Here is an 18,377-nt window from a genome sequence, read left to right on the forward strand (position 1 = left end):
CTATTAAAATTGTTCAGTTTCGGGAATATTCTCGTTTTATAGCAACCATTTATGTATTCGAGCATTCATGTGATCAGCATCACGCCCCTGACCGCCTTTACCCCCAAGGGTTTCCCCCAGGTACCCATGTCATTCGATGCTGGGTGGGCGCCGGGGCCGCTTCTAACGTTAGAAAAGTACCCGGATTTGAACCGGCCGGGGATCGAACCCATGACCTTTAGCATGGTAGTCAGACGCGTTACCGACCTAGCTAGCCACTTACGATGCAATTTTTAGCAAAACGTACTTGAATATCATAGAAAGTATACTTCATTGGCTACAAAATTAATTTTGTTTCAGGTCTCTATCTCTAATGGTTTTTGAGATATTAAGGTTTCTGTATACTGCCACATGAGCAAAAAAAGCCATGCGCCATGTTGGAGAAATGGTTGCCCCAGGAGATTTAAAGACAATATTTCTTTTGAACATTGGTTTTGATATCTAGAAACATGTACAAACGTATATACTAAAAATGAAAATTTTCTAAAATGTTCATGCAACCACCATTGGATGATTTGGCATGGAATGACCCATTTGGAACCATAGTGAGTCGACCATTCAGCCCAACTGGCCATCTCTCCTCTACTCGTTTCGCTTAACCAAATTGTATAATTCAACAACGCAAAACAAACCAGGCTCTCGTTACTAGTGATGTTTCCTGTCCCACCACCAGACTGAGCTGGTGCAACTTTAATTTGTGCAAGGAATTAGATTAATATGTGACACGCACCTAATGACTTTTGTGTAAATTGCCCTAAGTTTGCTAGAATCCCTCAACCAGACTTCTCAGCATTCTTTTGTAAGGCAAGGAACTACGACAACTTAAGTTACACAAACTTCTATTAGTGCAGGAAAACAATTTATGCTACTTTCGCAAATAACACATTTCAACATTTTCCTTCCTCTATTCAGAGAAACCAACACTCTTGTACACTATATTAACTTTTATCAACGTTAATCACATTAAACTGAAAAAAATAATTAACATGTAACTTACAAATTGTTGCTTTCATTTCAATGTCCATCTGCATGAACCTTCTAGATTATTACATTTTTTAAGAGTTTAACATAAAGGTAGGTCGTCAATCACAAATTCTCAGAAATGCGTCTGGGTGTGTTTCCTACAGTGAAGATAGAGGTAAGGTTTTGGTTTGTCTACTAAGTTTAAACGTCTCCTGCCTGCGAACTGCGTTGTAACAATTGGGATTAATTAAATAAGCGAAGGCTACTTTCTATGTTACATTTCAAGTCAATTTTGTACAGTGTATCAAGAGGTACTTTACAACTTATGAAGCGTGTAAAGTATGTATTCTATACCAGCTCACAATATTGTCTGTCAAATTATAAGCTGTTAATGATGGTCCTTGTCTCTGGAAAGAAATATCATGGTTTGTGAAATTCCTTACCTATCTATGAAGCATCTTATATCGTTAATCGATTAATTCTGCGTTTGGATCTCTTATACCCTCCCCCCCCTTCGGTCTAGATCGATTACAACATATTGGAGACCAAAGGGTCGTAATTATAGCATATAACCTTATGTTCAGACAACCCACGTAAACTACATTTTTTTAGAGACAGCATTCAACTTAGATATCTTTTGTATCTTTCCTTTTAGATGAATTTTCGAGAAAATTTCATTAACTACGTCTTTCTGTGCAAGGATTCGAGGTTAAAATGATGAAATTGAGAAGCCCTGCATTGGTGTACATTTTCTCTCGTCTTTTAAACTACTTGCATTACATTTTTAGTTAGCAATAACCAATAATTAATATATTTCTGGGAATTTATTGATTCAAAAGTGGATTTTGTTACATACTCTTGTACGAAACTATCATTATTTCATAAACAAGTTTACTTTTGAGAAATATTTGCTACAAAGTGACTTACCATTCCAGGGAGTACTGTAAAAGATTTACTGGAGAAATGATGGTTCGAAACTATCAGTCTCCACTGCCGTACAGCTACCGTAAAAATGACAATGAGCGTTTTTAAGTATCAACACCCATTGAATAGTTACCCTAATTTATCTAATTCTAATTATTCAGTTTGTAAAAATATATTTGTAACAAATTTATAATCATTATCTATCTTTATGCACGATACAATATTCAGATTTCAATGTAAGACTCTTACGTCCCGTTTTCGGAAATTAACAGACAGGCTGATAAATTTTAAAGGCAGGATATTGTTAATTTAACTGCAACTTCTAATAGTGCGCTTAAATCTATTTAGGGGAGATAATCTCTAACATTCCCTCATTATTTCATACCTACTGGATCACGTGACATTAGGAAACGAAACAGATACAGCCTTGCTGCATCTTTAATCGATCCTAAATCTCTCAGTGCCCATGATAGCGACAATTCCATGTATTCGAGTTGACTGAAAATATCCTGCACGTTACTGTGGCAATTTAAGCCACGTCCTCCGTACGAAACATCATCCAAAATTCACACGCGGCTGACATTAATTTAACACATTCGGTCACTTTAAGAACGCCCTGTCCTGCTCCCGTAACCTCCAGACAGCTGGAAGATCTCTCTTCTCCAGCGGTGGAGGATGCCATGCTGGTAATTTTGAAGCATCACCGAAAACCTCCACCTTGAAAACGTACCACTGTTGGGAGCGAGGCGGCAGTTCTAATCTCTTAACTAACGGAGGAGTTGCATCTGACTTCCACCTTTCTTGTCGCCAGGGGTGACATTTCCTTTCCGTCTCGTGTCCAATTAACAAGCTCTCAGGAGATGCTTCGTCCCGGTAACCCAAGGCAGCGCTTTTAGCATAATTTGCTGCCTCGCAATTGGTATTCATTTCGCCCGACGAAACGGGGAAAAGGGTTGACGCGTTATAAACCAAATTAAGACGTGCCACTTGACTTTCCATGACTGGAACTCCCCTGGACCCACAATTGCTTTACTAATGCCTGGATTTAGAGGGACAAAGGATTTGGGCGGTTTCTCGAAGAAGCACGACAAACCCGGAATCATTTTACAGACGTTCTGGGAGTAGCGCGGCCCTTTGAAGTCGGGGAATATTGTAAAGTTGAAGAAGAAGCAGATTTTTCCCTAGAAGATACCTAATTTACAACCTTTGACGCTTTTCTGCTATTTTCCAGTGACTTCTTTACACAATATGAATAATATTTACATGTTTTAAGTCATCGTGATTAACCTGTAAGGTTAAACCCGAAGGCTTATTGCTGCAACATTATATGTTTTCCACCTCTCCCTATCCTGAGCAGGATCAATCCACATTTGATCAACTTAACCAATTTTCTTCAGGTTCATCTTAGTATTGTCATTTCATCTTTATCTTGACTTTCTCAGAAGTCTCGTACCAACAGGTTACGCCATTGAATTTTGGTTTTACTTTAGCTTAGTTTCTTCTGCTTTCCTGACCTCATATCCAAAGTCTAAATTGAAAACTAAAGGTGATAAAGCATCTCTTTACCATTTTAACAAGTGTTCTTCTTGGAAATTCCAAAATCAACTCATGTATTCTTAGAATAGAATTTATCTCTAAATAACACGTGTTTCTGTTAAAAGTCAATTAATAATTGATGAACGTAATGTCCGCCTAATCAAAAATATTTGAAGAGTCATAGAAAGGAAGCAGTGGGGAGGCAAGAGGCTTCGTCGGTCGCGTTGGTGCAATGGGAAACCCCTCGTCGTCTGAATCGGGAGTAACTGACTGTATATGGTTGCATTGTAATTATGGCAGAAGAAACAGGAGCAGGTTCCGTGTAAAAGAGAATGCCTTTGATGCGCAGTATTTTTACCTATCAACGCAAGCGGTTCCTCCATTCTTCTGCTGCTTACTAGCCTTGAGGTTCAATGTGCAGGCGGGATGCTTGTGCCCTGCGGAGCTCTCGCTGGTCTTGACGACAAGGCCTGTGTAAAGGAAATACAATTTTGGAATCGACTTTAAATAAAGACTTATTTTAAGAGAGCATTATTTAAATCTTCCAGATTTTAAAATGTTAATCATAAACTAAATAAGAACACATGCCATAAAAATGATTAAAATTCTATGTTTAGCTAACAGTGGGAGATGTATATTATTTTTCTCAGCTGTCACTATGTTCATCAAATATCTATTGTTTATTTAATTTTATGCCATTGACGATGTATTGCCAGTTTTAGAAGTCTCTGGATGGAATAGTTGTCCTTTGCATCCCTTAATTAGCCCAATCTGTCTAGGGATTCAATGTTTAATTTTATTTCAGGACGTTTATTTCTCTTTGAATATATGTGGACCATATTTCATGTATGTGTTACGATACAAAATAAGTAAGATGATTAGGGGAAAAGTGGAGTGGAGTTGAAGGTAGGGGTGCATTTGGCTTGCAAAACCACAATTATTTTTCAACTGCCGGTGGGAAAGTTCCCCATTTGTTTCCGGAACGCTCAGAAAAAGCCAGGAAATGTTGTTATTACTTTCCACAGACAAGCTTATACCACCATTTAAAAAAAATATATATCCACCTAGCATACGTCATCATCAGCGTCCTTCACTTTATGTCTCAAAATTCGGCTGAAAGAATTACCAGAAACGTAACAAACAATGAACTCACATTTCAATCCCCACCCCCTTCCCACCCTCCGTGGTATCCATTTCCCAGTTTTAATTCTTCTCTCCTGCTATTTTTTTACGGCCTATATTACCCACTCATCAAATCGTAATGCGAAAAACCCATTAACGAAGCTGACTTTTACGACGATCACAAAAAGAAAAAAAAATTGGGAGGCGTAACGCGTACGGATGCATAAAATTGTCAGCCCCGACGCGTATATAACACTTCACCATTACATAGGTTTCCGCCCAGGAGTAACATAAAAAAGGGGGCCTGCTTTCACTCAAAAAAACAAACTTACAGATAAAGATGAAACTGCCAAGCCATTGCAAAGGGTGTTATGTGTCCCCCTCTAGGGGGAAGAAAGGCAAACTAACAGCGTCATATACCGCGAGAGTAACTGCTGGTCAGAATGTCGATCTGGGGGAGGTGAGTGCAATGCATAAATGTATCCCATGATTACGATTTATGCTCTGGGTATATATCTTTATAAGGTAAATTCTATTAACACTGCCTCAATCGCTCAGGTAGTTACCTTTTTGCATCATTTTCCCCGCGTATTGTGTTACCCGATGTTGCAGGAGGTAAAAAATCAAAGGTAAATAGCTCAGACAGCGTTAACGTAACAATGCAGAGCGGAATACCAAGCCATTAGCGTCTGTTAATGCTCTGCGGCTCGTGACGCAGACGGTGCTTTGTGGCGCTTCAGCCATCCGCTGCAGAAAGTGTAAACCTGTTTAGTGCTCTGCTTGCGATAAGCATGTGCAGTAAAACCCGACATTCTTTTTTTTTAAATTCTGGACACCAGGAGGCAGCACTTTCCACATTCGCCTCTTTCCTTATTAATCACAACGGCGTATTAAGGTTCCGTTCGCGGTAAAACGTCGGTTATTGTCTTGCCCAGGGTATACTCAAAATTTAAGGAGATTTCTCGCCTGATATGGCTAACGTCTTCATTTCCCAACGGAGCTCCCGAAAGCGAAATTACGACATGCAAGGGTTCACTGAGTGCTGAAAGCCGCGCTGAATCACCAGCTTGTGAGAGATTGTGCTCAGTATGGTCTGTTTGTGAGCACGCTTTCACTAAGGCTTCCGAACAGTTTTGCTGAAATTTAGCGCAAGTGTCAACTACTGAATGTAATCGGCATCCCTGAACCAGAGATTACAGAAGGACAAGCGTGTCCAGTCCAGGTAGTTCCGTAGTTGTGCCCCGAGAAATCACCAGTGTCGAAAGCAGCTCAATTAGCCCAGCGTTGTAACGTAGTATTGTGTTTTGTAAATTATGACTCAAAGCAACACACAAACATAATGTTTAACAACTGTTAATGATTAAAATTCATTTTGACTGATTAATTTGGTTAATTTTTCTTTGATTTTCTGCAACTTTTGGCTAATCGCGAAAATGAGGATGAATTGTGATAAAATGAAATTGATGAGAGAACAATCACAAACACCAATCTACAGCACAAAACACAGGTCCAACAGAGGATTATGTTGGCCAAGGGTCCAGACGCCAGAGCCTCGTTAGTCTGCAGTCCAGGGTATACTACGTGGATGTGAGGTTGACATTTGGGTGCATTGTTTGGAAGAGTCACCCCTTACATCCTGATGAGAGATGATATGATGAAATTGATGAAGGAACACTCACAAATAACACCCATTCTCATGTCGTGCTTCGAATCCGGTATACCTGCGTCGTAGCGCGCTGCGCTACCCACTCCGCCACGGTAGCCGGTTAAATGCATCCATGTAACATTCATCCATATTCGCCGTTGCGATTATCGCAAGGAGTAGAAAAGCGACAAGGAAGAAGAAAAATTCAAATACTGGGAACATTTTAACTAGGAAGAACATCATCGTGAATATTAGGATATCTGAACATAAACGCATGTGCAAAAATTTTTTAAAGTAAATTATCTACAGGTACAGAAACACAGAAAAAATATCAAAATAGTTGAGCTAAGTTGAGTTTCGAAAACAAATCCTAGGGAGAAGTTCCGTAACGTTGCAACAACAGCCTTCGAGCGCCTCTTCTTGTCTTGCATCCAGCTCCTCTGCTTCCTCGCCTTCTCGAGGAGATTTTCCTGGAAATTAATTTCTAGGTGTGATCTATAATTCATTGCTGAGGGTGGCTAGGGTTGACTTGATCCTTGGTCCGCACCCGGCATATCCCCTTTCATCCTTTCCCCACGGAGGCTCCTCGGCTGTAAATATCTGGTGGGAAAGAACCGTATGGGAGGATGCTCAACCTCCCGGGACCCCAAAGTTTCGCGTAAGGTCCGTCAGGGGACAGTGTTAGGAAATTGGTCTGATCGCTCCTCCCGAGAATAGTTCCTGCAAGTTTTACGTCGACGGCGATAACAAGGGAATGATAATAACGTTACTTTGTGAATCTGTAATGAGCGGAAGGAACGCTAACTGCTTCAGAAAGTGCATCAAGTATTCTTGTTTGGAATTCACATAGCCCGTTCGTCGAATTTTAGCATGATTATTGTTTTGTCTTTCTCAGAGGCTGCTGGGAGCTGGAGGGAAGGCAAGCTGGAGATGCTTGAAGCAGTCAATGTATTTTCCATTTGTGTGTACGCTCAGCGTCTTAAGTGGTTGAGATTTGTGAGCCCTTATAAGCAGGCCAACTAATACTACCCTTAAGGATGACATGTTGCATAAGCTGTACGGATGAACAGCGATTGTGGTACGTGTCTCGTGTTACGGATTACTTTCAATACTCAATTTTGCTTCAGAATAAGTCCACCCCTGACCAGATGAAGTGGCACGCTCTTTAACTCTTGTACACTATCAAATTTGCAACTTTTTGTGAACAGAAGTGTACAAGACAACGACAAAGTTGTCTTTGCATTGAACAGAAGCACGTACCGGGTGCGGAGGTAGGTTCCACACATTGTACAGGGTGGCGCACGAACAGTTGACACATTTGAAATTTAAATTTTAAAGAAAATAAACTGTGGTCGGAGCTGAACAATGCACAAGCGCATTTGGTAGTCCTTGGAAATACCGGTAGGCGGTCTATCGCTGTGCGCGCTGGGTATGGTCTAGTAAACACACCCATTTCCCGCCAGTCAGTGCAGCGCGCCAAAACAGTCCTGTTGTATGCAGAAACGAAGAGCGTTTCAAGTACGCAACGGAAATTTCGAGCTCATTTCAAAACACGATGGGTTCCAGCTATTCTTCGTTTGTACCGTACGTTCGAGGAAGAAGCCACCAAGAAAGAAGAAAGACGACCTCGCGTTGCTCCAGTTCGGACCCCTGAAAACATTGAGGCTGTTCGAGTTGCCATGACACGCAGCCCTCACATCTCACCTCACCCCACTTACCCCTCACACCGCTAATGTTGTGTTGGACTTTTTGAACACAGTTTTTGGTGATAGAGTGATTTCCAATCGATATCCAATGGACACAATGGAGATTTCTTCTGGTCGCCTTCAAGCCCAGATTTAAATCCCTGTGACTTTTGTGTAGGTAAAAAAAAAAAAAAAAGGTAAAGTGTTCCCCTGTGCTTAGCACCACGCCATGAAGGCGTATAGGGGGTGTGGGGGTAATGCCCCACACTTTCTTGATCCGGTCGTGAGTGGGGGTGATGTGATCAGCATCACGCCCCTGACCGCCTTTACCCCCCAGGGTTTCCCCCAGGTACCCATGTTATTCGACGCTGGGTAGGCGCCGGGGCCGCTTCCACCGTTAGAAAAGTTCCCGGATTTGAACCGGCCGGGGATCGAACCCGGGACCTTCAGAATGGTAGTCAGACGCGTTACCGACTGAGCCACCGCGGCCACTTTTGTGTAGGGGTTTTGTTAAAGGAAAAACTCTTCCCGTTAAAGCCAGCAAACATTATGGAAATGCGAGGTCGGATAGTTCAGTTGTGTGGTGATATTCACGAAAACATGTGCCGTAGAGTGGTAAGAAATATGCGCACCCGCCTTGAAGAGGTTGTTCTGGAGCCATAATGAACATGTGAGACAGTGAGAAAACTTTCCACGGACAGACTATTCTGTATGTCATAATATGCACATGTAATATTTATAAATAAATTTGCAATCTAAATTTCAAATGTGTCAACTATTCGTGCGCTACCCTGCAGTATCCACCTTAACCCCCACGGTTGCCTGCAGATACTCATTGATGAAGCCAGAGAGCGGAAACTATATATGAACATCAAAGGAAAATCTCTGATATCACCCACTCTGTGGATTGAACCCGTTTCACCCAGATGGCAGTTCGACACCTTACTGCCTACATCATAGTTACTCTCCTGGACGAAAATTGTCGTGGAAAAGATTATTTCTCAGAATCCAAATCCTCCTCTTTTTACAATCAATTCTTCTATCGTAACATGTACATCCGTGTAAGACAATGAAGGTACAGTCACCATCATTAAAAATGGGACATCTAGATCCTGAAATGCTCACCTTACTGCAATACTTTATGTGCGTTACCTAACTACGGCAATGACCTAACGTGCTATTGAAAACTAGCTACTGAAGTTCGGTCATTACCGTAGAGTTAATCAACGTGCATAAAGCCATGGAGGGAAGCGAGCATCTTAGGATCTAAATGTCCAATTTTTATTGCCGGTGACTGTACTTATTTGTGACTGATCAGTAGTTCTTGATTCATGATGAATTCTTTGGACTTTTGACCACTGTACGTGGTTTCTCTTATCACAACAGAGACTCTCTATCTACCTCTGTCAGGGTACTGTACTATATTTATGTAGCCACGTGTAGGAAGTTCCCAATTACACGGGGGAAGTCGTCTACAGTCGGTCACGCCTTCAGAAGTTCCATCTTGTTTAGATACTCTGGCCAGAGAGGAGACCTTCTATAATGGCATAAACTAGGATGCAAAACCGAATAATAAACCAGACTACCAGGGAGAATTATTTTACGGTGACCTAGACTCCATCCTGTCAGAGTTAACTGAATTGGACACTTAGAATTGTCGACCTAAAATTCTTTGTATAATCTCTTCCATTGTCGTTTATGTGCAACCATAGTGCACGTAAAATATCTGAAGAGAGTGTCTTCCACTCTCAATAGTTGGAAGTCTTCTTCAAAACTTATTAGGTAGAAAAATGAACGAACTTCCACGCCATACTATAACAAAGCTCGACGTTACAGTTTTGTGGTCAATTTTTTTGCTACTTTACTTACTACTTCTTAAAATACAAATTGGTTGCATGGTCAATGCATCAAGTATTTGACATTCAAAAATTATGTTAGCTACTTTCTATTCACATATGCACCTGCAAACACACCATTACAATAAAAATAATAATGAAACCAGCTGGAATTTAGGTAGCGTACGTACAGGTAGCTGCGAATTTACGCCTCCATTAAATCCTCCGTGGCGCTGATGTCAACAAAAGAGGTAATGATTTCGTCTGTTTGCAATAGTATTAAACGGGAGTTATGTTGCAACGTCTGATCCTTTTCCTTGTAGCACCCCCGTGAATCTGAAAATTAGTATGATATTTGGTAAAATGATCGCTAAGGAAGTTAGCACTTCTTATTGTGATGTTGATGAATAATACATGGTAGAATGTAAGTGTTAAATATTCCTTTCAACTCCTCACATGACAATTTAGGTGAGAATGAAAATCGTGTATGTATTATAAAAGCAGTTTCATTGCTGTTATAAACATTAAATTTTGAAGAAATACGCACTGACAAGGCTTAATATTTTTCCTTGTGCATGTTACTTAACGTATTGCCTACAGCCATGAACTACAATATTTTTCATTTCCTGCTTCAGAGAATATAAACAATACTCCGCCAACAGATGAACATTCATATAAAAGTACTTGATAGAGTGTAAGGATTTTAATTGACAGTAATAAAAATTCCAGTCCGTATTTTCTACCTGTTAAACTCTCTACAATTTAAAATTAAATTCTTCCAACTACGTATCTTCTGTTGCGTGCTTCACGAAACCGTTATATTGTGTCCTTCAGGTTAGTATTTCTATTATACAGTACTACGTAACATACAAGTTAAAATTCCAATCCATTCATAACAGTTTAAGTTAACGTTCACTGCTGCTTGATTTGTTTACATTGTTTATTTCGAGTAAAACTTACTTTTATTTTTAAATTGATGTCCTTTTTCTGACTCAATCCGTGAATAAAAGTGTATCAATATAGAAAATGTGAAGTAATATATGTTCGTTGTAAAATTAGGCGGTTATGTTCAGAGCCTCTCATGCAAATTTGTTTTGTCGCAAAGAACCAGACGTGAAGATGAGAGAAATATCCTGATGCTTGAGCTGCAAGCACTGTTCCAGCCTCCATCTTACACACACACGCTCACGTGAGAGCCGTCATCGTATTGCATGCAAGCGAGTACGAACTGGCACTTCACCTGCAGTCCCTCGGTTCATTAGCAGAGGCCGGGAATTCGCAATTATATTATCTCATTACAGGGGTAAGTCCATAATCGTATCCCAACGGTTATGGGCACTTCAGGTGGTTTATATGGCTCCGTGCACTAAAGAATGGCGCCATTATATATATAATTGTTGGCGCATGCATTATGCACGCTGTTAGGGGTGCAATACAAGAGTTGTTACATTACGCAATAAAGGAGAAATTACTTCTGTGTGTTGGAAGTCTGTACCTCAATTGATTGTTTCGTGTGTGTAACATTGTTTAAGCTTCAATGGAGTGTGACAAAGGATGATGAAATAGCTATGCAAACACGATACATCTACAAGTATTTCCTATGTTATACAATCATCAGTATAACATAGGAAATGCAAATATCTGAACACGAATCTAGGTATACATTTCTCAATTTCCTTTAAATTCGAGAAATAGTTCGTTGATAATATCACTCTAAATCTGAATAATCTAATCAATATTTCCTTCTTGTTCTTTCGGCTATTTTCCGTCGCTTTCGTACCTTTTGGACTAATCACGAATCTCAGAATGAATCACTTTAGCTCTTGATGACATGCAACCAAAAGTCACATTTCCATAGTTCGGCTAGACGGATGGGAAGGGGTGCTTTACATACCTCCTCTTTTACTCCTAGCACCCCATTCCACACCCCAAATTTCCGATAGTAATATAATGATGATGATTGTGATGGTCTTCGATTTTTGGTGGAGACAGGCATTTACAAACTGTACATTCAGTCCAAATTACCCGCTATTCAACTACTGTCATTCAAAATGCAATTTCTTTTAAAGTAGTCTTAATTTATTTATTTCTTTTTATATATAAATAAATTATTAAATTTATAGTAGCCTTCATTCTTATTATATTCTTGTCTCGTTTCAAATACTATATTTTGACTATGTTAGCATGTAATCTGTTTTATCTTTCACTCTTTTTTTATGTATGCATGGAAAAAAGCCGCTATATATTCGTCATAACAGACTAGAAACATATAAACTTATTCTTCAAGACAGTATAATTCAATGACGATATTAACCTTCTTGAAAGCTCTTTATGGAAATAATAACCTGTTGAGGATGTTTTTCCTAGTAAGCTCCGCAGCCCGAACCCACCCCTAGATAATGGTTTCTACAGCCGTTCATGCATGTTGTGTCTCAAGCAAAATTCGTACGGACTGTTCTAAATATGTTTTAATGAAATTACGTTTAATGTATTTGTCTGACATAACCACTTCCCAACCCCTAACATCAGCTACACGTGTGTTTACCATAGTTGCTGAAAATGTCCGCCTTGAGCCTGAATATGGTACGAGCAAGGTTCACCATATTGGACGACATCTTACGCTCAAGTAACATAAAATAAAATAAAATATACATTGCTCCTTATTGAACAACACTATGCTGCAGAGTGAAGACACCAATACCTGTCACTGCCAAGGCACTCGGTTCGGAAAATATTGGCTTTCCGTCTGTTGGCAGGTTGCTGAAAATATTTTAAGTCCATTTTATGCACATATAAGTTAATTGGGACTAGACCTACAGTTTTTTGTGTGATCCGTACCACTACGTGCCTCTATCAGGTATCGAACCCGGCACCCTTTGATCACAAGACGATAACGTTGTCAATGTGTCATTGGGGAGGCGCTGGAATGATCTAGAAGAAATTGTAAAGAGATGTTTAGAATTTTAGAACTTTCTTTTTTTACGATTGACGTTTTCGAAAAATATCTTCTGAGAATAGTACATGGTTCAGTGCGGCTTTAATGCTATACTTTCTTCAAAATAGCTGCTGTAAAAAATGATGTCTGCTACGGACAACTTTACTCCTCCTAGTATCCTCGTTCCTAGAAGACGTGAACCCCTTTCAAGGAAAATAGGAAGAAAGTAACCACAGATTAATGGAGAGTTACGAGGAGCGTGCTAAACGTGCAACAATGAAGAGAAATTAGAGGAGGAGCGGCGTCTTATGGCAGCACTATAGATATCTCTGGTAAGGGGCCAAATGGTTTCGGATATCAAATGATTCCGTTACGTGCTTCATTGACGCAACAAACCTCTACCCCAGCCGCAGGCGTTTGGGGATGAATGACTTCCCCTCCCGCCCACCGCCGCCAAAGCGTAAATGACGATAAATCAGCTCCGGAAATAAAAATGCAGACTAACCGTGCACTTAACCACATCTCTCTCTCTCTCTCTCTCTCCTTGTCTTGTCTCCGCAAGCAGTTAGCGGCGTGGTTGCAGCCGGTCGTATTTCCAAGGGGAAGGGGAGAGGTGGATTGGGGTAGTTTAGTAGAGGTTGTTTTGCGTACAGTTGCGTCGTCAACAACGGAAAGAAAAAGTATCCTTACTATTTATCATTGCGACCGGAGAAGCTTAACGCGAACTCGTTATGGTGCTTCTATGTCTTAACTCTTCTTCTTTGATAAAAAAGGAATTCTCCTAGCAGTGTATCCAACGGGAAGAAAATTACGCTGGGATGACAAAAGTAACTACTACACTATATGAGCTGTGTATGCTCTAGGCCTAAGGTGGTGACACCATATAATCTACTGGTTGTTCACCGTAAGTTCATCCTACAAAATTTTTACCGTAAAAAAAAAAGTTAAGTGCTCCCCTGTGCTTAGCACCACGCCATGAAGGCGCATAGGGGGTGTGGGGGTAACACCCCACACTTTCTTGATCCGGTCATGAGTGGGGGTGATGTGATCAGCATCACGCCTCTGACCGCAATTTACCCCCCAGGGTTTTCCCCAGGTACCCATGTCATTCGACGCTGGGTGGGCTCCGGAGCCGCTTCCAACGTTAGAAAAGTTCCCGGATTTGAACCGGCCGGGGATCGAACCCGGGACCGTAAATAAGTATTGAATCTAACTGATAAATTACAAATACCTACGACAAATTACATGAAATGTATTGTAGCACTGTTGTGATTGTTATCTCGAGGGACGGAATTGGTACTAAAGTGTAAAATAACTTACGTAAGAATACATAAAAGTTGATATTCAAGTGTCAACGGGTTTACGTAACTACCACTGGAGAGCACCACATGCAAACACATGCAGGGCGAATAACGCTGTGTTCCATGTGTTTACAGTGTCGTTTGTTGTTGTTTCTGCAGGTGATTTTTTCTTTTCTTTTACGGTGGAACAACTGTAAATGTACGGTAAGATCACTTGGTCCCTAGACGCTGTGATTTCACAGTAAAATCACTGTAATTTTTTTACAGTTTACTCAACAACACATGGATACCCATTTCCTTGTGTTTGTTCCATTACCTGTTTCATCTCTTCATCCACGAAAGTTCCAGGTTCGACTCACAGTCTGAGCATGTGTGTTACTTTGTGAATATTCCTTCATGAATTTCATTTAATCACCACAAAGAAGGACGCAATTGGCTAGCGTCAAGTTTATGACCATGGAATGGACCAAAACTCGAAAACCGTTAACATTAACTAAAATCTGACTACAGATTTTGAAAGCTTATGCCAATCCATGTACTATTGACTTGATGTTTGTCATTTAGTAAATGTTTTTGTTGTGTTGTTTGTTTCGTCTGAAGAAGACCCTGTTAGAGGGTGGAAACGTTACGATTTTATGTATATTTTTATACTATAAAAGTTTGCCTTGGTCAGCATTTAATCTTTTATTAACATGGAAAGAAGGCTTAACAGTGTTACCATTGTCATTTAGAGAGGATTTTCTGCCACTTTTGGATAATCGAAACGATGAGGATGAGTGAGGATATTATGAAATTGAAGGGATACCCACAGAGAACATAATTTCCCAGGCTGAAATTCAATCCCGAGATCTCTGGCATCGTAACGCTCTGTGCTAACCACCCCGCAACGAAGTTCGCGAATCACGTATTGTATTCGCAATATGTATACATCTGGCATATTTTATTAAACTTATAACAATATGTAAAGCATACAACCTGCAATAAAAAGAACTTCTACATTCCTTTAATTGCTGTTTCTTATACATATACGTTTGTATACAGTATCACTTTCAGGTCTTGAGTTGTTAGCGTTTGAAAATGTTAGCACTTTCCACGAAAAACACTTTCATTTCTAATATACCCTCCCAATTAGACTTTACTGTTCGACCGCTGAAGACACATCTAGTGGACGAATCCAAACGCGGAAGGGGAGGTAGGAGGTAGAAGCATGTGCGAAACTTCCCGTGAATTTCAGATCAATATTTGAAATGTATCAGCCGTACCTTTATCGCTCGGTTTTGTGTGTGTGTGTGAATGTGTGTGTGTGTGTGTGTGTGTGTGTGTGTGTGTGTGAGAGAGAGAGAGAGAGAGAGAGAGAGAGATAGATTGTTGTTACAACTCGTAACAAACCATTTCGAAGAGCAGCGAAGTCTGTTTTCGCAGAAAATCGGATTCCCTATCTGCGTTCCACCTGCAGCCTCTCCCCTATTTTGCCACTGGACTCGTCTAATTAGCGCATGCGCACTTTTGTTGGTGGTCGCGACTAACGCAGACGGAATCTACTCACGTCAACAACATTAAATGTGAATGACAAGGCAAAATAAATAGGCTTTTGTTGTAAGTTAATATTTGCGTGATTGCACTCTACATATTTCGTAAATTAATTCCATATGTGTACTGCTAGACGTGTAGTGGACATTCAGTACAATACCCATTCTTGTGTTGGCACATTTTCTTGCATGCAGGAATGCTTTATAGGAACCGTCAGAGGGGATACGCGCAATTAGAAACAACCACACAAAAAGGGAGAGAAAATTGAACAGATCTCGAGCATCAAGAAAGCCAGCTTCATCTCCGTAGCTGTCCATCGTCTCTCTCAGACTCCTTCAACGGGTCGCCGAGTTTCCTTGGTCCGTCCCATTACCTCATCCATTTTGCTAAATCTCCGAGATCTCGACTCGTGAAATTTTCTTCCTGAGAGCGTTGATTAAAACGTGTACCGCGAAGGGGAAGAAGACGCCTACTCCTACCTCGGTCCCGCACATTCATGTCCTTCGTTGCTTAATTTCCCAGAAACTATTCGTTGACTGCTTCAAAGGTAGAAGAAGCCGGAGGAAATAGCGCGGAAAAATCTGCAAGAAAGTTTCTCTTCCTGGGATTATAATTTCGAAATATCTACATCTTAATCTAGATGATGGTGTGTTCTTTCTCCTCAGAATTTGTCTCTAAGGCTAGCACTATTCTCAGTAATGACTATTTCCAAAAACCTCGAAACTATCCCCAAATTACAAATTCTGACAAATTACATACGTATGTTTAAAATTCTTTCTGGACAATTCAGTATTTTTCCCCTTGTAATGTATTCTCTGTTGTAATAGTATTGTGGTTCTGAAACATATGTATATATATATATATATATATATATATATATAGGGGAAGGAAGGGTTAAGTGGCCAGTGCGGGCAAAGTGGCCATGTGAGTTTTCTTCGCTGTATAGCGCTTTCGCCACACGGGAGCCGGGCGAAACAGTCGCCACGGATGCTGTCAGTGTTGTCTGTGACTTTGAAGCGGGAGGCTGCACTTTTCTAAATCTGAACTCATTTTATTGTTTTTTCGCAAGTCTGATTTTAGCTAAGTGGTACAAATTGTTGATTATAGCTAAATAATAGTAAGTGTTATAATTATATGCTTTTGTGCTGTTTGATCAGCGTGAAATAACCTTTTTTATGATGTGTGTTTGAAAACGCTAAGTCATGTAGGTTAGACGCTAGACCACAGATTTTGTAATGGCGTCATTCCGGGCAAAGTGGCCACGAAAGAGACAGACTCGAAAGGCAATGAATGATGGATTAGATGTTTAAAATGTTAGAAGTGGGCACATGCAGAGTGCGCCGGTTATGACAAAGAAGATGATGAGTTTGAGTGCGAATTTGCAGATAGGCCTACGCCTAATCCTTTATTGATAGACTATTGATTACGAATTACTATTTACTTTATCTTGTAAAGATTTCATACTTAAGATAATACTTACACACTTATTTTTAATGAGTATTACTTCAGCTTGTGTTGATTAAATACACACTCTGAATCAATGTGATTTGTTCATTTACCTATGCAGGTAAAATGGGAAGGGGCCGGCCACTTGACCCAACCTAGGCGGGCAAAGTGGCCACTTGGTACTTTTTTTAAAAAAAGTAACGTGACATTTCTAAACTACAAGAATAAAAAAATAGAAATTGGAAGTAAAGTTATACTTACTATTGGTCTAAGTTTCTATAACTTTCCTTATTAAAAAGGTATGATAAGAATTCATCAAAGCTTAGAGTGGCCACTTTACCCTTTCTTCCCATATAAATAATTCTGTGATTGTGTAACTATATTTTCTACTTTTACTAGTTTTGTAATTCTGTAAAGATATTGTTCATGTGTAGCCCTGTAAACGTATTTGCCTTCTCAGAGGTTGGCTGAAAAATACTACATTTTTCCTCATTGCTATCCATGAGCATAGTTCCTACCACTCATAATACAGTTTATTAATTATTAAAATTAACAACTTCATAACATAAATATGATCCATCAATATTTTCCAAGACATTCCCAACAACAAACTGTTTCAAGAATTATGCACAAAGTTAACCCCTTTTTCACTATAAATACATTGATTGGACTTTTATCAAAATTCCGTTGAACAACGACCAATAACACACAGCATATATAAAATAACTATTAAAAAACTTTATAAAGTATGACAATAACATTTCAGGAAAATGTAATGAGCATCTTATAGGTACTTACATTGTATACCACTCAACGCGCTCAACCAGCGATGCGGGTGACTTCGTGTACGTATTAGCTATGATAATTACTTTTGCAGGAACAAAAATATGCGAAATACAGCAAGGAAGGAAGAAGGAAGTTTTCTGGGGATGGGGGAAGAAGAAAAACTTACCCCATACGAGCTCATTTGCATATTCAATAAGCGTTGAATTGATATTCCGCGTCTCTATATTAAATCATGCAACTTTCGTGGGACTTTGCGGTTGGCATTCATACAAGCTGTCAGGGGGTAGAGAAGCAGATTATTTCCAGTCTCATAGTTTCGCTTAGTTTTTTTTGTCTCTGAAACAAAAAAGAAAAAAGCTGGGGCATATTCTACAAACCACGAGGTCGGTGAAGGAAAGAGTCGTAAATTTCACTGGAAATTTCTTTCCAGCTCGTGTGACTTCTCCAAGGAAAGATTATTTTAGGTTTGACTTCGGCTGCGGTTCCCTGTACTCTTTATTTCTCGCTTCGCCGGAGACAGTCGCCTGTAATTATTCGGGGATTGCGGGAAAGAGGTGTCAAAAGGAACGGAAGAGTAGGCGGCAACTGTCTGTGTTTCCCACGGTACTCTTGACGACGCTCTTCCGATGA

The sequence above is a fragment of the Lepisma saccharinum genome, chromosome 3, assembly GCF_977018435.1.
Source record: "Lepisma saccharinum chromosome 3, izLepSacc3.1, whole genome shotgun sequence".
Taxonomy (NCBI): Eukaryota; Metazoa; Arthropoda; class Insecta; order Zygentoma; family Lepismatidae; genus Lepisma; species Lepisma saccharinum.